The sequence below is a fragment of the Capricornis sumatraensis genome, chromosome 3, assembly GCF_032405125.1.
Source record: "Capricornis sumatraensis isolate serow.1 chromosome 3, serow.2, whole genome shotgun sequence".
NCBI lineage: Eukaryota > Metazoa > Chordata > Mammalia > Artiodactyla > Bovidae > Capricornis > Capricornis sumatraensis.
Genome location: NC_091071.1, coordinates 20394628 through 20419463, shown reverse-complemented (window position 1 = coordinate 20419463; position 24836 = coordinate 20394628). Strand labels below are relative to the sequence as shown.

Here is a 24836-nt window from a genome sequence, read left to right as displayed (position 1 = left end):
GCTAAAGTCTTGGTACTGCTACTGCTAAGTCACTTCAGTCGTGTCCGACTCTGTGTGACCCCATAGATGACAGCCCACCAGGCTCCCCCGTCCCTGGGATTCTCCAGGCAAGAACACTGGACTGGGTTGCCACTTCCTTCTCCGATGCACGAAAATGAAAAGTGAAAGGGAAGTCGCTCAGTCGTGTCCAACTCTTCACGACCCCATGGGCTGCAGCCTACCAGGCTCCTCCATCCATGGGATTTTCCAGGCGAGAATACTGGAGTGGGGTGCCATTTACCTAAAGTTTGGGGTACATGTGGATCGCCTATCCAACAGCCATTCCCAACCCTCATTCTTCTTTCTGGCAAAGGCCACCTCTCAGTATAAAAGCTGAAGATGCCTGCTGCTTGCTTTCGCAGGCTCCTTTGTAGCTAGTGAGTGAGCCTGTGACCCAGTTCTGCTCAGTGGGACCCGAGGGGAAGTCTGAGCAGGGCTTCTAGGAAAGACTTTCCTTTCTGATAAAGGAAGATACTCCTTTCTTTGTTCTGGTGGACATTTTTGAGTGGGCACGTAATGCATGGAGTTGTGGCAACCCTTAGGGTCAATGAGAAAGCTATGACTGACATCCTGAGCGTGGCCGAGTGGAAGAGTTAAAGGAACCTGGGTCATGGATGACATTGATGAACTGCTGAGCCAACGCGGAGTTCTCTTATGCTCAGACTGTGTATGTGAGATAAGAAGCGCCTCTTACTGGTAAAGTCTCACAGCTTAGGGTATTCTTTTCCGTCTTGGCCCTTCCACCATGCACACTCTGCTGTTGGCCCAGTCATGAACTCTGTGCTTCTGTCACCCCTAGTTCTCTTATTTTGTTCCTGCTTTGGTTCACCTTCCTGGAATTTTCCCCATTGGCTTTGTCTCCCACTGGTCCTGTCTTGATCACTTAGAGTTGACAGCTGATCTCAGCTTGCTTGAAGGGAGTAGTCACTACCTTCTGTTGTTACATGTGCTCTTGCTGGCCTTCTAAAAGTGGTCATCTGCCATTCTGCTGCAGATCAGGGGCAGGCCAGGCATACTCTAGAGCTGATACTGCAGTTATTTTGCTTGCAGATTGTGCTATTTGGGTTACAAACTCCAGGCAACAGAGAACAACCAAAACCCTCACAGGCCTATTTGCAGAGACGAAGATGGGACCATTCTTCATGTTCTCTCCGATCACACTCCCCGACCCTTTTAGTGCAGTTCCCTTCCTGTGTCCCCAGGAGAGAAGATAAGTTTGGGAGACAGCCTGCTTCCATTATGCAGCTCTGAATGTTCATGCAGATCGAGGCATGATACTCAGAGAGCAGCCAGGAGGGTGCTGTTTCCTATAGCCCCTCTTTATTCCTTGGCTTTTTATGTTGCCTGAGGGAGAAAGAGCTCAAACTGTTCTATGTGGAAAGGGAAATTTTGGTCCCTGAAACTGAAAAGCTCTACCCAGTGAATCAAAGTGCCAAAATGAGATCTTCAGGGATCTCTTTCTCCATTTCTTGGCTCAGTTTTCTTCTGTCCTGGCTTCCATTTCAAGAAGGCTTTTCTCCTGTGGGAGCATGCTGGCCGTGGTACCTTTAATCTCCATGTCTTGTCAGTGCTGCAATTCTAGAGACAAGAGCTAAAGTCTCAGTAAATCCTGGGCCATATATAACTGAGGATGGTTATGCTGATTGGCACGCCTGCTATGGGCTTACCCCTGGAGAGGTCTGAGAGTGGGAGAGAGGTGGTCGGTCCCTCGGAGGAAAATTAGGGAAGCGGTATTGTGTACTGGTTAAAATCACACTACGGATGGAGCCAGCATTTCGAGGCTCAGGTATGCTTGACCCTGGGCAAAATACTTCAGTCCATTTATGCTTTAGATTGCTCAGTTGAAAATGAATAAAACAATAGCCCCTACCTGATAAACTTGCTCGGAGTATCTGGTGTGTATGTTTAGGACAGTGTCTGGTGCATACTGAAGATGATAATGACAATGGTAATGAATAACAGTGAATGTGTGCTGGGTAGACAACGAGGACAGATGTCTACCAGGTAAGTCTGATGAATGAATAGGACCTCTGCCTGCCACCTGGCAGTCGTCCTTCCTAGGCATGTGTAGGCACCATGAGTTGTAGGAGACCCTGCTCTGTGTGAATGGAACAGTGTAGTCATTCATTGCCTTGGGCATGGGGAGAGCAGGCAGTCCTCCCTGCAGCCAGCATGCATAGGATTTGGCAGCCGATCTCTGGACACAGTTCCAAAAAGGCCGGTTGGCACCGAGGATGATGAATTGGTCCAGACTCCTGAACTGGGTTGACTTGGTTCATTGACCTTTTTTTGTCCATGGTTGGAGACATGATTAAATATCTGGCCACACCTGTTCGCCTACCTGGCCAGGCTCTCTGAGGCTCATGCAGATCAGGAGGGGTGCCCTCCTCTTATATGACCTTGGTGGAGCAGGTATGCAGCGAGCTCATGGAGTAGAAAAGTGCTGCCTCCGTTTGTGAAAAAGGAATTGTCGTTTTTGTGTGCCTTCTGCCCTCTGCTATTCCAAGTCCAACCTGAGTTGAGGAATATTCTGGGTATTAGTAGATCTTTGTGTGGTTGGCAGCCTTCTAGATCTCCATCATGGCATGTTAGGCTGCCTGATGGGAATTTCATGAATCAAGCTCTGTCCCAGTGAACCCAGCTAGTGACCCAACCATTCAGTGCCAATGGGAATAGACAGTACATATGGGCACCCACCACTGGGGGACCTCAAAACATGGCAGAGTTCCTGGGTGCTACTTCTGATCATCTGTAGGGATCCTACTGGTTCTGAGATCTTCTTAGAATGAGAAAGAGAAGCTTGTCTCTGAGGGCTTGGACTAGGATAAGTCAAGTGCAGGACTTGCCCTGGGCACAAAGATTAAGGGAGTCTTGCTTGTGTCTGCCTAGTGGCTGGATGATCTAGGCTGGCCCCATTCACATGACTGGCAGTGAGCTGGCTGTTGGCCTAGGTGCCTTGATTCTTGTCCACATGGCTTCTCATCCTCCAGCTGACCAGCTCTGGTTTGTTCACATGGTGGTGTCAGGGTTCCAAGAAGAGCAAGTGAGCACATCCCAATGCATCAGTGCTTTTCCAGCTCATGCATCATGTTTGATAATGTCCCACTGGACCAAGTAGTCTCATGTTATTGTTCAGTAGCTCAGTCCTGTCTGACTCTTTGCGACCCCATGAACTGTACTCTGCCAGGTTCCTCCGTCCATGGTGTTCTCCTGGCAAGAACACTGTAGTGGGTTGCCATTTTCCACTCCAAGGGATCTTCCTGGACCAGGGATCAAACCTGTGTCTCCTAGATTGGCAGGCGGATTCTTTACCACTGAACCACCAGGGAAGCCCTCCAGGTAGTCTCATGGCCAAGCTCAAATTCAAGTGGTAGAGAAATAGACCACTCATCATGGGAGGGAAAGAATCTCTGGTCAAGCTACTGCAGATCCAGTTGGCTCAGGGGGTCACTGTGGAACAGAATCCCTGGAGGCCATCACACTGGGCTTCATAAAGGACTCTCAGGTCTCACTGTGGTTCAGAGAGTCAGACAGCTTCAGTAGGACAACAGGCCTCTTGTAATCCCTGCCCCAGGTCCCTGGGGGACTTAGCCCCCTCCAGCTACAAATGGAAAGTTGGGCAGCTTATGGATCACTCCCAGAGACAATGGGCTTCCCAGGTGGCTCAGTGGTAAAGACTCCGCTTGCCAATGCAGGAGATGCAGGAGACAAGGGTTTGATCCCTGGGTTGGGAAGTTCCCCTGGAGGAGGAAATGGCAACCCATTCCAGTATTCTTGCCTGGAGAATTCCATGGACAGAGGAGCCTGGTTGGCTACCATTCATGGGTCAGAAAGAATCGGACATGACTGAGTGACTGAGACACACACACACCCAGAGACAATGGTGGTTAAGGATGTGGACTCTGAAGTCAGTCCTACCTTAGTTCAGGTCCTGACTCTGTTAGTAATGCGTGAGATCATCTTGGGTATGTCACTTTTCTTCTCTGCTCAGTTTCCTTATCCACAGACTGAGATGTTAGTACCAACCACATAGGTCTGTTGTAATAATTACAAAAAAAAAATCCTTAAAATGAAAAAGAGCTAACTACATCAGCATCAAAAGGATTAACCACAGATGGATTAAAGAGCCATTGTGTGAAAGCGCTAAGCACAGTGCCTGTCACGTCCTAAGCCTTTGGTGCAGGTAGCTGATGGTTTTCCACTGATCGCCCTAATCATGAATGTACTGATAATTCTCTCCATTCCTCCACCTACACCATGCACTTGTGTTTTCATTTCCATTGTGTGAGTGCTAAGTCACTCAGTTGTGTCCGACTCTTTGCAACCCTATGGACTGTATGTAGTCCACCAGGCTCCTCTGTCCATGGATTTCTCCAGGCAAGAATACTAGAGTGGGTTGCCATGCCCTCCTCCAGGGGATCTTTCTGACCCAGGGATTGAACCTGAATCTTTTACATCCCTTGCATTGGCAGGCAGGTTCTTTACCACTAACATCTGGGAAGCCCTTCCATTTCCATTACTTTATACAAAACCTGAAATTTTGCAGTACAATGCTGAGAAAAAGAACCTAGACTCTTGAGCCAGAAAAGCTTGGTGTCAAAATCCAGTGCTGAAGTTTCCAGCTCCATTGATCTTGGTAAAATTATTTCAGTTCTGTGATCTTAGTTGGTATCTTTAAAATGGGGCAAATAACACATAAATCATAGGTTTGGGGTGAGTAGTCAATGAAAAGCTACTTGAATGACATCCAGAATAGTGTCTGGCACAAAGAAGGCACTTGGAAAATGGTTTCTAAATTATGATTTATCCCTGGAGGAATCTCCGACTCAAGAAGGGGTGCAGGTTACACTCTGACCTGCCAAGGAATAATAGCTAATAATAGCTAACTTTGTTGAGCAGAGGTTCTGCGCCAGGCATTACAAAAGTATAAAAGGACTCTTTAGCTGGTTTGTCTAAAGATAACTTCTCCAGCGTTTTATGGTTTTAGGAATAATAATTTCTTATCATTCATGGTCAAAGTACCGAATAAAACTCATTGTTATGCCTTGTACCCTCCTGATTCCATCACTAAATCAGGTCAGTGAAAGATGCAGGCAGTAATGTTGAGTGTATCGTTTTGTGTTTCTTAATCAAGTCTTACTTTATGAAGAAATATATTAAAAATGATAAATCATGCATTAGATGTTGAAGACTTAATAAAAGAGAAATAAAAGAAAATTTAAAAAGAATATATTAAGTTCACATATTAAAAGAATATGCATATAAATGCTAATGGGCTTGAAAATCTGGTTGAAAGGGATGATTCTCCAGGAAATTTTAAATTGGCAATTTTATCTCAAGAAGAAATTGAAAACCATAACAGGCAAATAATCGAGAGAAATGAGAACATTGCTTTTCTTCTCCCAAAGCTCCAGAATAATAGGCTTCATGGGTAAATTATTAAACTTTAGAAGAATGAAGAATTTCTCTTCATTTGATTTGATTTTGATTTTCATAACAGTGAGCCTGTTGTCTTAAAGTATCTTTGTTTCCTTTCTGTGACATGCTTTACTTTTCTATTGAAGTATAACTGATGGATAAGAGTATGTAAATTACATGTATGCAGTATAATGCTTCACAGTTTTAAAGGTTATACTTTATTTGTGTGTGTGTGTGTGTGTGTGTGTGTGTGTGTGTGTGCACGTGCTAAGTTGCTTAGTTGTATCTGACTCTTAGCAACCCCATGGACTATAGCCTGCCAGGCTCCTTTGTCCATGGGGGTTCTCCAGGCAAGAATATTGGAGTCTGGTGCCATGCCCTCCTCCAGGGTATCTTCCCAACCCAGGGATCAAACCCAGGTCTCTCACATTGCAGGCAGATTCTTTACTATCTGAGCCACCAGGGAAGCCCATGAATACTGGAGTGGCTACTTGGAGTGCCATGCCCCCCTCCAGGGGATCTTCCTAACCCAGGAATCGAACTGGGGTCTCTTGCATTGCATATAGATTCTTTACCAGCTGAGCTACCAGGAAAGCCCATACTCCATTTATAGTTATTATAAAATATTGGCTATATGCCCTGTCTTGTACAATATATCCTTGTAGTTTACCTTATACCTAATCTGTTCATTTTAAACTATCTCAAATTATAGAGAAAAAGTAAACGTTCACAATCTTAAAAAATCAAAAGTGCGGTAAAGCCAACTCAAATCAGCACTAGATAAAGAGATTGGCTCATGGGAAGGACATTGAGAAGGATTAAGAGCTTCAGGGATAAGAGTCTCAGACACTGAAACTGAGGATCCAGTACTTGTAAAATGCTTTCTCATTATTGGCTGTATGAGTCAGCTTTGCTATGTAACAAACCATCCCCAAATTTAGTGGCTTAAAACATTTATTATGATTCGTGATTGTGTGGGCTGCTTGGGTCATTCTTCTGATCTGGGTCTATTCAGCTGATCACTGCTGAGCTCTCTCGTGCATTTGGTCAGCTGTGACTTGGCTGGTGCGGGATCACCTAGGGTAGCCTCAGGCACATGACTGGCACTTGGCAGCCCCTTGACTGGGGCACTTGGTTCCTCATCCATGTGGTCTCCTTTCTTCCATTAGTTTAGGTTCATCTGCACACTGGTCTCAGGGTTCCAAGCACAGCAAGAGAGGGAAAACCCCCACAGCATAGATGTCTTTCAAGCTTTTATTTGTGTCACAGTGGTTGTGGCCAAGATCAGATTTGAGGTGGGAAAACAGACTTCATCTCTGGATAGCAGGGGCTGCGAAGTCTCGTTGCAGAGATGCACCTGGGAAGTGGGGACTTGTGGCCATTTTGCGGTCTACCATTTTGCAGCTGGTCCTCGTCTGCTGTGCCAGCTGTCTCCTTGGTCCTTCCAGATCATCTCTGCTTTCTTCTTGAGAGACTGACCTGTAAGTGCTGCATCAGTGGGGGTTCCCTTACGCTCTGACTTCAGGTTGGGCTTAAGATGAGGGATTGATAGGAGGCTGGAGGGTGAGCCCAGGGTGTTTGTCATGAAGTCTTCTTGGCTTTACCCTTTGACAGTGTTCCCCTCCTAAGACAGTCTGCAGCTGTTCACTCCCAAAGTCTCTCCTTTTCCCTCTGCTCATACTGGCCCTCAGTTACCGCACCCTCCCTCTTGGTTTCGAACAGCATGCCCACACTTTTCTAAACAGTCCTTTCATGAAACCTGCCTTAAACTCTCCTAATTTGAATATGCAATTCGTTTCCTGCTGGGACCCCAGCTGACTTGTCCTTGCTTTATTTGCTCCTACTGGAGACAGGACATGCCTGTAAATATGTCTGGCAACCTGGTTATAGTTGACCTTCGGGGAAGATGAAAACCCTAGTTGACACAGTGGGCTTCTTTCTTCCTGCATTCATAATCAGTCCCAGGAAAGGGTTCTGATTGGTTGGTCCTCAGTTGTTAGGGGAATGAACTCTTAGAGTTTACCACGCCTGGACCATATAGCATCCCTCTGACTCAGAGAACAACATATAAGAAGAAGCAATGGCAGACTTGGAGGAGCTGACAAAATAAATAGCTGCCACACTGTATTATTATAAGCTAGTCTTGACCATGGTAACCAGCATAACCCAATAAAGCTGGCTTACAAAACTAAACTGTAGTAAACTTAGAATGTAAATTTAAAGATCCTAAGTAAAACATACAATACTATTGAATTCTTGGCATAGACATATTGGTTCAAGCAGACTTTTTTAATATGAAAGAAACAATTTAGAGATAAAAATAATGAAAATTTTTGGTTGATATAACAAAATATAAGAACAAGATAAAAATTAGCCAAGGAACTATGAAATCTCAGGAGTAAAAATTTCAGTTTATCAGTTGCCTGTGCACGTGCCCTCAGTCGTGTCCGACTCTTTGCGACTCCGTGGACCGTAGCCTCTGCCCGTGGAAGTCTCCAGACAAGAGTACTGGAGTGGGTTGCCATTTCCTTCTCCAGGAATCTTCCCAACCCAGGGATTGAACCCGGGTCTCCTGCATTGTAGACGGGTGTTTTACTGCTTGAGCCATCAGGAACTAACCCAGTATAAGTGGATTGAAATTCTTTACTCAAAGGCAAAGACTAATCAGACTGGAGAAATATACAATTCTAGGCATTGTACAAAAGAAATGTACTAGGTTAAAAATAAAAGAGTCAAAGATATAACCCCTCCCCCCAAAAAAACCACACATACATATAAAATATGATCTTAATAATACAAATAAAAGAAATAAGATTCAAAGTAAAAAACATGAACAGGAGGAAGAGGGGCAAAGTGCACTCTAATATATTACTGGTGATATGAATGTAAATGAATATTGGGTTGGCCAAAAAGTTCATTTGGATTCTTCTGTAAGATGTGATGAAAAACCCAAGTACACTTTTTGGCCAACCCAATATAATCTTCCTCAAGAGATAATTACCAACATGTATCAAAAGCCTTAATGACCTTTTTAGCCTAAGAATTTTGCTAAGGAATTATTTAAGGATATGTGTATATATTTATAAAAAAATTGGAAGCAATCTAAATGGCTGGAAATTAGGGTTTATGTAAGTAAAACGTATCTGTATGACAAGAAGTGGCACAGTGATTAAAATGTTACAGTGTCTGGGGTGATGGGAATATTCTGTGTCTTGTTGAGTTGGTTCCTATATACATGCACACAGTATTCAAAACTCATGAAACTGTGTGCTTAAAAGAGGGAGGGGACATATATACCTATGGCTGATTCATATTGAGGTTTGACAGAAAGCAACACAATTCTGTAAAGCAATCAATCCTTCCATTTAAAAATAAGTTAATTTAAACAAGAAAAGAAAGTCTATACATCACTGCATATCAATTATACTTCAATAAAAAGTCATCTGATTAAAATGTTAGTGAAACATGGGACTATATAGTCATTATGAATGAAGAAACCAGACAACAAAGCACATGTATGGTAGGATAGGTCTACAAACATACACCCTTGTGGAAAAGCAAGGCCACATTTTCTGAACACATTTTGGTGGCCCCTTGTCAACTCTGCTCAGTATCTTATGCCAGACTGTTGGCAGAACTCTGAAGATCATTTTGGGAATTTCTGTAACTGTTTTCTGTGATCTTGTTTTTGGTGCCACTTCACCTCCAGCATGGACTCAGGCTTCCTGCTTAATTTGATTAAAATCAAACCTGAGTGAAGTCTTGGGTATAACTGTAAGCAACTATAGTAGTTGCTTCTGGATGTGGTCACTCTTAAGATACTCCATCAGCTTAGTACCCCCCCATGGGCCTCTTCAGGTGCTCCTGATGATTTTGGCCCCATTAGTGGACTCACCTTTGGCCCCCGAGGAGGGAAGTCCTAAGTTCTGCCAGTCTGAGGTCCCCTCACTTCCTGCCCAGTACCAGTGGAGTGGGACAACCCTGTCTTCAGATAAAGGGCCCACCTCCTCTTCCTTGGCATTGTCTGGTCTCCCTGGCTCCGAGAAAGCAACATAACAGTTGCCTGCACTCTTCCCAAAGCCTGGGTTGCTTAGTCTTACATAACTCCAGGCAGGGACACCCCTCCATTCTGTTCTGATGATGCTCCAAGACTGTCTGGCTGTTTGAGGAGGTGAAGCAACAGTTAGGGTTGAACGTCCCTCTTGGCATCATGGTACGATTACATCATCACCTGATAGCAGAACTCATTTGTATCTCTCAAGGATAAATAGTACCAGGGGCAATTCAGCCTATAAACAGGGCAGACTCTCTCTCTTATATATCTACTACCTATCTAAATCTGGCAGGGCACCAGGACTATTATCTATTACTTAACACTGTAGTCTATAACTTCTACATTCACGATGAAAGTGTTCAATAATTAGGGTGTATGTTCCAAATGAGAAAAGAACAGCTTACAAGGCAGAGTCTGAGAGTTGACCTGTCTTGCTCAAAGGCTAGGCTTCCATTTAACCTTTAAAGAGCTATTGTATAGATTTTTGATGTAACTTCAGAAGACAGAAGCAGGCCTGAGAACCATCTGTGCAGGCTGAGGAAGAACAGTAAACTGACTCACTGGTTCCTATTCAAGGATATTAACGCCTCACCCCAGTAGAGCAAAGACCAGTTGTCACCAGCTGTAGAGGGGATATCTGTGGTAGGTGTGGGTTCTTCCACGGTTCTTTTACTAATGTCTGGTTGCGTGCAGCAGAAGCCACCTTGAGTTAGCTTAAATATCTATCTGCCGATGCCGGAGACACAAGAGATTCAGGTTTGATCCCTGGGTCGGGAAGATCCCCTGGAATGGGAAAATGGCAACCCACTCTAGTACTCAGTTCAGTTCAGTTGCTCAGTCGTGTTCGACTCTTTGCAACCCCATGAATCACAGCATGCCAGGCCTCCCTGTCCATCACCAACTCCCGGGGTTTACCCAAACTCAGGTCCATTGATTCGGTGATGCCATCCAGCCATCTCATCCTCTGTCATCCCCTTCTCCTGCCCTCAACCCCTCCCAGCATCAGGGTCTTTTCCAATGAGTCAACTCTTCTCATGAGGGGGCCAAAGTATTGGAGTTTCAGCTTCAGCATCAGTCCTTCCAATGAACACCCAGGACTGATCTCCTTTAGGATGGACTGGCTGGATCTCCTTGCAGTCTCCAAGGGACTGTAAGGAGATCCAGCCAGTCCATCCTAAAGGAGATGGTCCTGCCTGGAAAATCCCATGAACAAAGGAGTCTGGGAGGCTATAGGCCAGGGGTTTGCAAAGAGTTGGACACCACTGAACCACAGAGCACACACAAGCATAGTGAAATTTATTGATTTACTTTAGAGAACTGGAGGAAACCTCCCCAAACAACCAGATCAGTTGTATCGGATTTTGGTATTTGTGTTGCTTTGGCCCTAAATTCAAATTCCAGAAGAAGAAACATTATTCTCTGAAGCTTAAGTTACTTAACCAGCCCTTTTCTTGGGCTTTTACAGTCTTCCCTCTTTAGGGAACTAAATACAGTGTGGGTGGGTGGCTTTTTGAAGGAGAATTGAGACACTTATGCCTCATCACTGAGGCAGAGATGTTTGCAGGTCAAAACAACACATGTCCACTACAATTTCTCAATGCTACTTTGCAGAATACAGACAGGTTGAATGCTTAAGGATTATTTGGGTAGCCCACTCAGAACAGATCTCAGCTAAAGAGATACAGACAAGTGTCTGGGGATCTGTATTTTGAAGTCCTTTGGGTAATTCTCCTGGGGAGTCAAGTTTGGAAACCAGCAAAAGGTCCTATCTCAGAGTGGTTCTGAAACCAGAATGGTGGGGTTTGAATTCAAGGTTTGCCACTAACCAGCTGAATAAATAATCTTGGGCTAGTTATGTAGCTTCTCTGCCTCAGTTTTCTCATCTGTAAGAAGAGGATAAAATAGCATCCTCCTAACAAGGTTCAGGCAAGGGTTAAATGAGTTAATCCATGTTGAGGGTTTCTCACCATGCCTGGCAAATAGTAAGTGGTAATTAATATTGCTACCACCAGTGGTCCCTTCGAATCTTAGAATGTGAGTTTAAGATTGGAAAAGACCCTGATGCTGGGAAAGATTGAAGGTGGGAGGAGAAGGGGACGACACAGGATGAGATGGTTGGATGGCATCACCGACTCAATGGGACATGAGTTTGAGCGAGCTTCCCTGTCCATCACAGGGAAGCCTGGCATGCTGCAGTCCATGGGGTCACAAAGAGTCAGAGACAGCTGAGCAACTGAGCTGAACTGAACTGAGCCTTATTTTTGGCATGGCGTGCGTCCATCTTGCCTGCCACAAAATGGATACACAAAGGCACCTCCTGTGAGCTGTTTGAGGGGGAAAGTCTAATGAAAATGATGATGATGTGGTGAAATGCAGTTCTCTTGTCAGTGAAATGAATTCTGCTCAATTCTTCTCCCGTTTGCCGCTTGCCACTGATGGCATCCGCAGTGCGGAACCCGCGTGTAAAGGTCAGAGTGAATTGCTTCCCCACAGCCCTCTGTCCCTCACTGTCACAAAGACACAGAGCTTCGTGCTGTGGAGGAAGAAGCACGTCCCCAGTGTGCAGTGTCTGGAGAACGGAAAGAGCTGTTTCTCCGGTGCACGAAGATCAGAGGTGCTGGAACTAAATGAGGCAGGCATGTCCTGTCTTATGAATTATTTTGACTTCTCCTGGTTAAGGGGCGAGACAGGCCTCAGAGACTGATAAAGGCAATTTCCCAGAAGACCTCAGCCTGTGGAGGCTGCAGACGGAGGGGGAGATAGAGCATTCAAAGGTAGATGACCCAGAAAGAGACATCCCTCACGTGAAAGGTGCTGGTCCTGGAGTCAGAAAGGCTCTGCCTCCAGCTCCAGTGGTCTGGACTCCTGGGATGTCCGAGTAGCAATATTTTACTTAAATGATAATATCCAAGAGCTAGCCTTCATAGATAAGATTCTGTTATAAGCACTTTCCGTAGGATCTTTCTTTATTCTTACACTCTAGGAGGTGAGGCCCATTGTTGTCAGCCCCATTTTACAGATAAGGAAACTGAGGCTCTGAAGAGACTGAGGGACTTGCCCAGGGTCCCATGACCAGCAAGTAGTTGAGCCAGGATTCACACCCAGGCAGTCTGGCCCAGCTCCTGTTCTTACCCAGCAACCCAGGCTGCCTCATTACTTCAGCCCGGTTCACCTGGAAAAGCTAACTGAAACAGACAGCTCTTTTCTCCAGAACTGCCTTCCCACATCTGCACCCCCCAGAAACTGTCTGACCTCATGGCCTGGGCTCTGCTGGGTCCAGCTACACATGAACACCTGCCCCAAACTGGACCCATCAGACCCCCTCTTCCAAGAATTTAGAATCTGGATTCAGAGGTGCTGCTTTTAGTCCGGGTTGATCCCACGGTTTTTGCAAAGTGTTTCTTGTACAGGAAAGGGTCCATCTTGGTTAATTTTTACACAGTGAACATTTCTCTGTGTAACCAGAACCCCAGAAGCCCTCCTGTGTACCCTTATCATCCCTCCATCTCCAGCCCCTTCCATCAGGGTAACCACTACCCAGGCCAGCAGCCGTTTGCTTGCTTTGTTTATTTTATTGAGCCATTTAGTTTTATTTTCTTTTATTTCATTTTATTGTGGAGAGAACAAAACATCTGACCTACCCTCTTTGTTGAATTTGTTACAGTATTGCTTCTATCGCTTTTCTGTTCTGTTTTTTTGGCCCAGAGGCCTGGGGGGTGTTAGCTCCCTGACCAGGGATGGAACCTGCACCCCTGTGTTGGAAGGTGAAGTCTTAACCACTGGACCAGCAGAGAAGTCCTTCTTCATACACTGAAAACAATTAATTTTATTTATTTATTTATTTTTGGTCGTGCTGCCTGGGCTTTCCTCTAGCTGGGACGAGTGGGGGCTCCTCTCCAGCTGTGGTCCTCGGGCTTCTCATCGTGGTGGCTTCTCTTGTCGTGGAGCACAGGCTCAGTAGTCGCGGTGCACGGGCTCAGTTGCTCCATGGCGTGTGGGGTCTTCCAGGATCAGGGATCGAACCTGTGTCTCCTGCATAGGCAGGTGGGTTTTTTTTTTTTTACCACTAAGCCGCCATGGAAGCCCCCCTCTTAATAAACTCTGAAGTGTATGATACAGCATTGTTGACTGTAGACAGTGGTGGGCAGATCTCTAGAGCTCACTCATCTTGCTTAACTGAAACATTGATTAGAAATTCCATTTCCCCCACCCCAGCTTCCAGGACCCATCATTCTACTCTTTGATTCTATGAATTTAGTATGATTGGAATTATATAGTATTTGTCTTTCTGTGTCTGGTTTATTTCACCTGACATAATGTCCTCAAAGTTTATCCGTGTTGTTCTGTGTTGCAGTGCGTCGTTCCTTCTTAAGCATGAATAATAGCCCACTGTGTGTATATTCCATGTCTTCTTCATCCGTTCATCTGTTTGTAAGCGTTTGGTTTGTTTGCTCACCGTTGTGAATATTGCTGCAGTGAACACAGGAGTTGTAGTCTCTCTAAGATCCTGATTTCAGTTATTTCTGGATAAATACCCATAACCGGAACTGCTGGATCATATAGTATTTCTCTTTTTTTACTTTTTGGGGAGTCTCCAAATGGGCCTAGGACTTGAGTAGACATTTATCTGAAGACATACAGGTGGATAACTGCTATCTGAAAAGATGTTCAGCATTCATCAGAAAATTCAAATCAAACCCCCAATGAGACCTCACACCTGACAGGTTGGCTATTATCAAAACAAACTCCAAAGACAAGTGTTGGTGAGGGTGTAGAGAGACGCTCGCTCACTCTTGGTGGAAATGCAAAATAGTGCAGCCGCTATAGAAGGAGAGTGCCTGCTTTGAACTCTGCACACATGGAGAGACCCTCTCTTGTGTCTGGCTGCCTTCCTTGATGTTTTGTTTGTGACCATGTGACTTTGAAAAGATGCATGCATTCATCAGGATGTCTGACTTCAAAGCCAGCCAGGACTGGGCAGGTTAAGTTAATGAGTCAAGTGTGTGATAACAGGAACATTGCATCTAGAGTGTGTACACTCTGTCCGAAAGGGGCGGCTCCATTTTTTTTTCTTTTAATCCTGTTCTTTAAACCAAGATCCAGGTTTTCCAGTTTTTTAAAGAGACATCTGAATCCCCTAAATGTGGGTGCTGACAGATGATTCAAGAACAACATGTATGGTGCATTTAAAAAACATGTTTGGACTGGATTCCATTCTATACATTTTGTTGTTCAGTCGCTGAGTTGGGTCCAATTCTTTGCGACCCATGGACTGTTGTCCCCACCTACCCACCCCAGGCCCCTCTGTCCATGGATTTCTCTAGGCAAGAATACTGGAGTGGGTTGCCATTTCCTTTTACACGGGATCTTATAGACCAGGGATCAAACCCATGTCTCCTGCATTGGCAGATGGATTCTTAAGCAGTGAAGTCCTCATTCTGTCTACCACCAGTTTATAACCTCTGAAGCTGGGAACTGTCAGGGAAAAGTCATGTCTCATGTCCCCGGCCTAGTCAATGAAGGGAGAAGGAAAAACATAGTCGCCCTGGTTAAGGAAACTGCTGCTGCAGTGTCCCCCTGCTGTACTTGAACTCTCATGTCCAGTGGGACCTGCAGCGGGGTTGGGGTGCAATGTATGGGGGTTATCTGGCAGCCGCTTGCTTCTCCTACATACAGTCTTCAGGGAGAATCATTCATCATTCCGTATATTTATTAAGGGCCTGCTGCTGCCAGGGACTGCTCAGCGAGGATTCAACTCAACTTTCTATATTTGCTCAGTTACCCCCCATCCTGCATCAGACCTTGCCATTCTTAATCCTTTTTTAAATAGGGAGACCTGGGCCAGGATGACTTTCTCTCAACTGAAGCCTCACCTTTTCTATATATTGAGAAGCATTTCAAGGGCTTTTGTCTTTTACTTGGCACCTTTCCCTGATTTTCTGGGCTGAAGTGGATTCTCCTATTTTTAAACAATTCCTTCTGGTACTTTCAGCGGTAGTTTGGAGGTGAAAGTAGAATAAAATGTTCAGGTTCAGGCTTCTGGTCTTGCTTGTTGTTTGAAAGTAACAAGCAGTGCTGGACTCTGGAGCCAGCCTGCCTGGGTTCAAATCTTGGCTCTGCTGCTTACTGGCTGCGTGACTCTGGGTAAGCCACTTAACTGCTCTGTGCCCCAGTTTCTTCATTTTCAAGATGAGGACAATAATCTCTCTACTGGGTGGGGATGTTGTGTGAAATAAGTTGGTTCATGCAAAGAGCTTAAAACAGTGCCTTGCGTGTTATATAAGTGTTTGCTTGACTCAGAATCTTGGACCTGTTTGCTTTCAAACTCAGCCCATCGGTTCTGACTCTCCTCTGATTCTGCATCTCAGCCCTTCCTGTTGCAACTCTCTGCCTTTGATTCTCTTCACCCCTTAAACGAATCTCCAAAATTCTCCTGACGGTGGGTCAATTCTTGGGGTCTTCTGTGTTCCTAGACTTTCCCCACCCTCATATTCTTTCCATGGCTTTATACCTCCTAAATAATAATCAAACGTGACATGTACAGGCGTACCTTGGAGATACTGTGGGTTAAGTTCCAGACCACTAGTAATGCAAATATCACGTGGATTTTTTGATTTCCCACTGAATGTAGAAGTTACGTTCATACTCTGCTGCTGCTAAGTTGCTTCAGTCGTGTCCGACTCTGTGCGACCCCATAGACTCTCTACGGTATTCCTATTAAGTATACAGTAGCATCACATCTAAAAAACAATGAAGTGAAAGTGAAAGTGTTAGTCACCCAGTTGTGTCCGATTCTTTGCGATCTCATGGACTGTAGCCTGCCAGGCTCCTCTGTCTATGGGATTCTTCAGGCAAGAATACTGCAGTAGGTTGCCATGCCCTTTTCCAGGGGATCCTCCCAACCCAGGGATTGAACCCAGGTCTCCCTCATTGCAGGTATATTCTTTATCATCTGAGCCACCAGGGTAGCCCCCCCCCCAAAAGAAACAGTGTATACATTCTAATTTTAAAATATGTTATTGCTAAAAAATGCTATCATGGGATGCTATTCAGCGGGGTGTAATCTTTCTTTGCGGGTGGAGGGTTTGAAATTTCGTGAGACTTATCAAAATGTAACAGAGACACAAAGTGAGCAAATGCTGTTGGAAAAATGGTGCCGATAGGCTTGCTAGATGCTGGGTTGCCACAAACCTTCAGTTTGTAAGAAACTCTTCTGCAGTGTAAGAAAACGACACGAGGCGCACCCCCACAGACAGTTCTGTCCCTCCGCACCGACAGGACCTTCGCCCAGGCCCCACCCACTCTCCCTGGACCAGCTGCCCCTGGTCCCGCCGCCCCGCTTCCTCTCTGTCTCGCCAGCCTGTCATTCCCGTATTGCTGTGGAGTCATCCTTCCAAAAACCGGGTGTGATCTTGTCATCGTTCTCGCTGAAAACACGTCAGTGGCTTCCCACGGCTTTAGAGGCACCGCTGATTCTCTGACAGGTCCATAAGCAGGATCTTCACATATCCTTCTTTGTCACACTGGCCCGTATGCACACCTGCCTATTCCGTTGCCTTGGGATCCTGAGGAACGTGTGGCCCTGCTATTCCCACTCTTCTCACAAGGGTCCCCTCTGGGAGAGGAAGGATATGGCTGCCCTGCTCCCAGACCCTGCCTGCTGTAGCCGCATCCATCCCCGTAGCCTCTTCCTGACTCCTCTCTCCTCACCCCGAGACTGAGCTTCCTTCCTTCAGTCTCCCGTCCTTCCCAACAGCTCTTCCCCCACAAGGCACGTGCCTTGCTCTTCCCTCTGCCGGCGGCTTCTTGTCTCTTCTTCCCCTTGAACTCAGGGAGTCTCAGTTCTGGTTGCATGTTTGAATCATCTGCAGAGCTTTATAACTGAATGCCGGTGCCTGGGCCCATTGCAGACAAATGAAGTCAGACTTTATTGGCTCAAAGCCTCTCAGTTGATTTTAATGTTCTTTGAGGCTTAAGAACCCTGATTGACTTGTACTCATCCTCTAGGCCACAGCTCAGCTCCTTAGAGAAGCCCTCCCTGACCTCCCTGACAAGGTCACTTCTGCCTGTTTTGCACTCCTAAAGCCCCGCATACCTCTCCTTACTGTCACACATCATAGGGTCACTTATTCATATGATGACCAAGAGCCTAGCTGTGTGACCCTGAACAAGTTACTTAACTTCTCTGTGCCTCACTTTTCTCCCCTGTAAAATGAGAATCATAAGCCTATTGTACAAGGTCAGTGAGGGTCAAATGAATTAATTATATATAAAGTTCTTAGAGGGCTTCCCTGGTGGTAAATAAACCTCCTGCCAATGCAGGAGACATAAAAGATGGGGGTTCGATCCCTAAGTCGGGAAGATCCCCTGGAGGAGGGCATGACAGCCCACTCCAGGATTCTTGCCTGGAGCGTCCCACGGACAGAGAAGCCTGGTGGGCTACAGTCATGGGGTGGCACAGAGTCGGACACGACTGAAGCGACCTAGCCCACACGCACAAAGCTCTCAGAACAGTGTCTGGCATATGTTAGCTCTTACTATAATGATGGTCATGGCGATGCTGAGGGTTATCCCTCACTGGAATCTAGAGAGCCCTTGGGGTGGGGTCAGCATCTACTGTTGGACACTCCCCACCGGGACAGCACATGGCACATCAGAGCGCTTTAATAGCTGCTGACAGAATGGTGTCCCAGTGATGTTCTTGGTGACAGGGTCATCAGTTGGTGTGCACAGGACTTGTCTTCTTCAGTCAGGTTCCTTGTCTCTATGGATCTGTTGGTTTAGGATCCATGTTTCTAGTGCCCAGAGTTAGAGTCATTAGGATCAGACCCTACACGGGCTTGTGCTGTCCAGAGTCCCAGGTGCTGATGGTGGGTGGCCTGGCAGACAGTCGCTTCAGCATCCTGCATGTCCTTCTACCTAAGAGCTCTTTCTGCTCTTCTGAAAGGCAGGTGTGGGGGTGCCCAGGGCTTCTGTGGCAGAGGAAGCTGTCAGGAAGCCGGCATGGTGCTGTGAGTCTAGGAATCAAGCTGACAGCATCTTTTAAGTTAAGTAGCCTCAGTAACCTCATGTCCTGGTCTGGCATTTGGGTGACCTGCACACAGCAGGGAGCGGGGTACCCCTCCCTTTGTTGGCTGATGGTGCTGTGCGGGGAGAAGAGGAAGCTAGGGGAGAGGCTGGGTGTGCATGTTTTGTGGTTGATGGAGGATTTATTTATAAAGCAAGGGTGTGATCTGTGGCAGTGTCTGGTCCCTGAAAGGCTACTGTACACTCTGAGCAGTGAATTCACAGGAAGAGGGAGGGCAGAGTTGTGTGAACAGCCCAGAAGGCAGAGTGTAAGAACTCGAAAGGCCCTTGGGGAATACCCAGCTAAACTCCCTTGTTTTTTCAGGGGGAACTGAGACCAGAGCATGGAAGTGACTTGGCCAAGATCATAAGTGTGGTCTTTATTTTAAGTTGACATCAATCAAGTGCACACTGTCTGCCGGTCACTGTGCTAATAAGCACAGTATAATAATGATTTCATGAATGCTCACAAATCTAAAAGCCGAAACATTTGTTTATTTATTATATTCCACCCACATAGAGTGTTTACTAATTGCCAGGCACTGTGCTGAGCTTTTTACAAAAATTAACTCAATAGCATCTCATGATCCTGTGAATATTTAATGCTATTATTATTGTTTCTACTTTAAAAATGAGGTGGGACTTCCCTGATGGTCCAGTGGCTAGGACTCTGCACTCCCAGTGCAGGGGGCCCGGGTTCGATCCCAGGTCAGGGAACTAGATCCCACATGCCCCGACTAAGAGTTCTCATGCCACAAAGATCCTGCATGCGCAATGAAGATCGAAGACCTCACGTGCCACAATTAGGACCCAGCACAGCCAAATAAATAAATACCTGTTAGAAAATGAGGAGGTGGAAGCACAGCAACGTTAGGCGACCTGCCCCAAGTCGCACGAGAAGTCGTTAAGTCTGGGATTCAGCCCAGGAAGCCCAGCCTCGCGGTGTGTGCCATCCTGCTGTAGTGCCTCCCCATTTGACAGGTGAGAGACTTAGGCTCATGTAGCTTGAGGAACTTGCTCAAGCCTACATGCCTGGGAAGTAGCAGAGCTGGCACAGAATTCAGACCATCTACCTTGAGAATCTGGCTCACGAGATCTCTACTAAGTCCTCTCTTATGGGGGCTGGGGTCTCAACGGCTGAGGGATTCGAGTTGAAGACAGGGGATGGGCGCTGAGGCAGAGCTTGGGGCCAGGCAGGGGGCAGAGGAGTGGGTCAGCCTGGTCTGCCTGTGTTGAAGCAGGATGCCTGCAGCCGAATAGTACCCCCCAGGGGGTGCAGAGCCCTGTCAAGTGCCCCAGGTCCAGGTTCCACCCCCTGTCCTTCAGATGTTAGCTCGGACTGCACCTCCTCGGGGAAGCCTCCCAGATCTGATGCCGGAATCCCTCACTGTAAACTCTTTAAGCACCCTGAGCTCCTCTTGCACAGCACTCAGAAGTGTGCGCTGGTTTGTACCTTTTTACTGTCAGCTAGGCTGGCAGCCCGTCAGGGCAGACCCTGTGTGTGATTTTGTTCATCCAGCTTCTGACACATACCAGGCACTCAACAAATACTTGGTGAATAAGCGGATCATTCCCAGGTGGCACTTGTAGTAAAGAACCTGCCTACCGATACAGGAGACATGAGAGACGCGAGTTTGACTCCTAGGTCAGGAAGATCCCCTGGAGAAGGAAATGGTAACCCACTCCAGTATTCTTGCCTGGAACATCCCATGGACAGAGGAGCCTGGTGAGCTACAGTCCATGGGATCCCAAATCTGACACGACTGAGCATGCACACTCACGCATGGACTTCCCTGGTGGTCTAGTGGCTAAGGCTCTGTGCTCATAATGCAGAAGGCCCAGGTTCGATCCCTGGTCAGGGAACTAGGTCCCACATGCCTCAACCAATAGTTCGCATGCCGCAACTAAAGATTCCACGTGCTGCAGGCTAAGACCCAACAAAGCCAAATAAATAACATAAAAATAAATATTAAAGCACACACACACACACAAACACATTTGTGGTTTTAGATGTTGAAAGAAAGATCACCAAAATTTAAAAGGCAAGTGAAAAACTGGGAAAATATTTACTGTGTATATCATAGGTGAGTGGGTAATGTTCTTTAAATTGTATAGGAAGCTTGTTAAAAATCATTTAGAAAGAAGCAAACTTGAATTTAAACGTGGACAAAGGCTGTGGACAGAAAATGAATGATAACAGTGAACATTTAAAAATATTTACTTCTACCAGTGACTATTAGGCAGTTTTCAGGCAGTAATGCATTGAGCTCTCCCATCAACTTAGGCAGTAATTATTATTATTATCCAATTTTTAAATGTAGAAACTAAAACTTGAAAGGGTTAAATAATTTGCCCTGTAGTCCGGAAGCTAATAACTGCAAGAGCTGTGTCTTAAATTTGAATGTGGCTATTAATTAACCCCTAATGTTGACACTGACTCCAGTGCAGATTGTAACCCAGGAAATCATATTTAAAATCCTACTGAAGTTGACACAGCGGAAGCTTGTCTTTAAATGGAACAATTACTTATTTGCCCAAGGGGCGGGGGTCGTAGCAGCCGTGGGTATCACACCCTCCCGCAGGCACCAGAGCATCCACACAGCTCATCAGCGCTATTCACTCTGCTCTCCGGGAACACAATGAAAGATCTTCACCAAATTACAGTGTCCCCCTTTCAACTGTGTAATTACAGCTTCTAACATTCTACGCATTTCATGTGCACAAAATCTCAGTCCACATCGTGCTAATTAAGGTTTCCCTGCCTCTTTGTCTCTTGGGAATTCTCGGCATTTTGTTTGCAGTTTGGGACATGGCGATGCTGTTGGGTTACCCAGCGGGCTGGTACGTGCTGTGGGAGTTTCGTGGTATCCAGATAAACACGAAAATATTCTACTGTCATCAAAACTCTACAGAGCTATATAAGGGAAAGTCATATTCCTTTCTACTTTGTTCCCTCCTGCCTTCCTAAAGAAACACTTTTTTATTGACTTCTCTTGCAGCCTCTCCTTCTAGCATTTGTTTTTGCAGGTCTGAGTAATTTAAAATACACTTTCGTATCCTACCTTGCTTTCTCAACCCAGAGGTTGCCTGCAGCATAGTTCTGCACCTTGGGTTCTTCTTCTTTTTTTTTTTTTTTTTCTTTTTCGACTTCACTTAAAAATATACCCTTAAGATTTTTTCCACTTTAGTGCAGAAAGCTTCATTTTCATACCTGAATGGTAGTCCATTGTGTAACTGCAGTAAGATTTTTTTGAGTAACTCCATCCCTGTGACATTTGGCTCATTTAAAATCTTTCACTATTATGAATGATGCTGCAGTGAACAACCGTGTGTGTATAAAATTTCCTGTGTATGTGGGTTTATCTCCAGGATCAATTCCCAGAAGTGGGACGGCTGGGTCAAAATGGGAGAAGCATTTGGACTTTTGATATACATGCCCATTTGCCCCCACAGGGTAATGCCGTTCAGCCTACTCACCGCACGTAGGTATGTCTGTGTTTCCACAGCTTGTTAATGCAGTCCGGTGGGATGAACATCTTAAAGTTTCATTGTGAGGGTTGCCTATTTCATTTTTAAGGTATGTTAGAAAAAAACATAATATGCACACCAATCCCACAAGTTCACACTCCTAGTTTTACTTTAAAATAGGTTTTAAAATAGGTAAAAGTGGCATGCTGAGTGAAGAAACAGCACCAAGTATTAATAAATAATTTTATAGGTAGAATGTGGGCATGCAAAAATATGACAGCTCAAGACTGAAGTTTGAGAGGTGTTACCGTGATTATCTTTTCTCATTGGAATAATACACTCCAGAGCCTGTACGTTCTTCGTGCAAGGCGCTGTGCTGGGAGCTTTAGCCGTCACATCCAGTCGATGAGGTGGGTACTGTGTTTATCTGCGCTTTATGGACAAGGAAGCAGAAACACAGAGTGCTTAAGTCACTTGCCTGAGGCCTCACAGTTAACTCCAGAGCCCAGGCTTGCAAGCTTCCTTTTGTTCTGACGCTATTTCCAGCTGGGGTCTCCAGGTTCGCCTTGCCTGTCTACCTCCTAGGAAACATAGCTTCGAGGCTTTTGTGGCCTGTAAAGGGCCAGGGATGACACAGTCTGAATTTATAGGCTGCCCTGACTTTCTCCTCTGACTGATGCTGTGGCGTGTGCGTTCATAACCTTTGTGTCTCAACGCAGCTTCCGCATTCCTGCAGCTTTGCCTCTCAGCTCAGCCAAATTTCAGCCCACCTGTGCACAAAGCCATACAGCCTATTCAGACTGAGAGAGGCTATTTTAGGTTGTGATTTAGAGATTTAAAGTTCTTTTTCCCCCCTGAGCTGTGCTTCCTTCATCCTTAGCTGCATGAGCCTGGAGTCAGGTGATGAACGGAAGATGCTGAGCTGGGATGGGCCTGTCCTTTGGTCCTGGGGCGTAGGTGTTCACAGTGAAGACTCTGGTTTGAGGGTTGAGGGGGTAGTTCCGAGTGACCTGATGGTGGCTAGTGCCGCATTTGTGTGGGATGAGGGATGTCATCATCTGTGACCTCCTATTGGGTGGGAGGCCCTCTGGGAAGGCTGAGGAGCAGCCAGGTGACACTCAGGTGTCCCCACTCTGTTACCTGGATATTTGGAACCTGACAAACTTGATTGCAGTCCTGTCTCTTCTTCTTTCTTGCTTTGTGACCTTGGATAAGTTACTTCTCTAAGCCTCAGTTTGGTCATCTGGAATACCAGGATAATAACTTCTATGTCATTGGCCTTTATGAGGGTTTAATGATATGATATCCAGGTGGTGCTAGTGGTAAAGAACCTGCCTACCGGTGTAGGAGACATAAAAGACACGGGTTTGATCCCTGGGTCAGGAAGATCCCCTGGAGAAAGAAGTGGCAACTGACTCCAGTATTCTTGCTTGGGACAAAGGACAGAGCAGCCTGGTGGGCTGCAGTCCATGGAATCACAAAGAGTCAGACAGGACTTAGCTACTAAACAACAACAACAACAATAATGATGTGATGTGGAACCCTTAGCACAGTGCTTGGCAGAGTGCTGAATTCATGGGGGCAGTGAGTCACAGTAGTTGATAATCATTTTATTCTTGTTATTTGACAATGGCTTGCATCAGGATCAGATGTGGAAGAAAACTTGGAAATCCAAGTGTGCCTAGTATGAAGCATGATAGAGCTCAACGCCAGAAACAGTGGGTAGAGGCATCATGCCAGGATCCTGTAAGAGCCTGATTTCTTAGGGGTGGGAGAGATGACCAAGGACACTAGAGGTCAAGCGGTGATGCTGGGGGAGGGATACAAAAATTTCAAGCCCATTTCTGAAAGCTCTTGGCACTGAGCTGGATGAACTCATCATTCAGGAGTATGAGGTTATGTCCACATGTGGTTGGACCCCAGCCAGTGACTCCTAGGAAGAGAGGACCCCAGTCAGTGGACTCCTAGGAAGAGAGGACCCCAGTCAGTAGACTCCTAGGGAGAGAGGATGGGGAGTCTGGCAAAAGTCACAAACGCAAATTCCTACAGGGGCCAGGTGGGGAAGGGAAGAGAGTGAAGCAGGCAAGGCTTGAGACAACAGAGAATGATGGGAACTGTGGGGAGCTAGAAAGCTTATCCTTTATCTAAAGGGTACCATCGCTGCTCCGCCCAGAGGAACATGTGTCCAGTGTTGCCCCAACTTGTGAGTTTTCAAAAGGAACCAGAAAGCTACATTTTTTTCCTGACATTTCAGGATTTTTAAAATATTTTAAAGATGCTCCATATGGGCCAAATACAGCTTGTTTGTAAACTTGGTGTGGCCTTTGGCATCCAGATGGTAACCTCTGAACATGAAGAAGGACCTGGGCCAGGAATGGGGTTGGGCTACAGGTGCACTGGAGGGGATCCAGCCCTGTGGGCTGGGCTGGGGAAGCCGACTGTAGAACAAGGTTGGGGAGGGATGGAGGCAGGGCTAGGCATTGCATCTTTGATTGGGATCCAGACAGACCTGGGGGGAGGGTTCTGACTTAGAGGCTACGTGGATCCCTGACCTCATCCTGGTCAATACCCACAGCCTCAGAGGCTGGCAAAGGAATGCACTTCGGCGAAAGGCAGGGCTGCCATTTAACCTGTATCCACCTACACGACTGGACCAGTGGTGAAAATGATGACGTATTTACCTACTGGTTGGTGAATAGCCGCTGGGCCCTCGGAACCTTCCCCTCCCACCTTCCACCCATCCACTTATTTCCCTGGCAGCTCCTCCCCACCCTACCTTGCCCATGATCTG

The 24836-nt window shown here is 46.2% G+C and overlaps 1 protein-coding gene and 2 non-coding genes across 4 annotated transcripts in view; all 3 read left to right on the top strand.

Annotated features, from left to right (window-relative positions):
* Positions 1-24836, top strand: part of PRKCB (protein kinase C beta) — a 374584-nt gene that overhangs the window by 162668 nt on the left and 187080 nt on the right. The window lies entirely within an intron of this gene.
* TRNAG-CCC (transfer RNA glycine (anticodon CCC)) lies at positions 19222-19294 on the top strand. Its single transcript has one exon. It is a non-coding gene; the product is annotated as a tRNA-Gly (tRNA).
* On the top strand, positions 20368-20440 carry TRNAM-CAU (transfer RNA methionine (anticodon CAU)). The gene has a single exon. It is a non-coding gene; the product is annotated as a tRNA-Met (tRNA).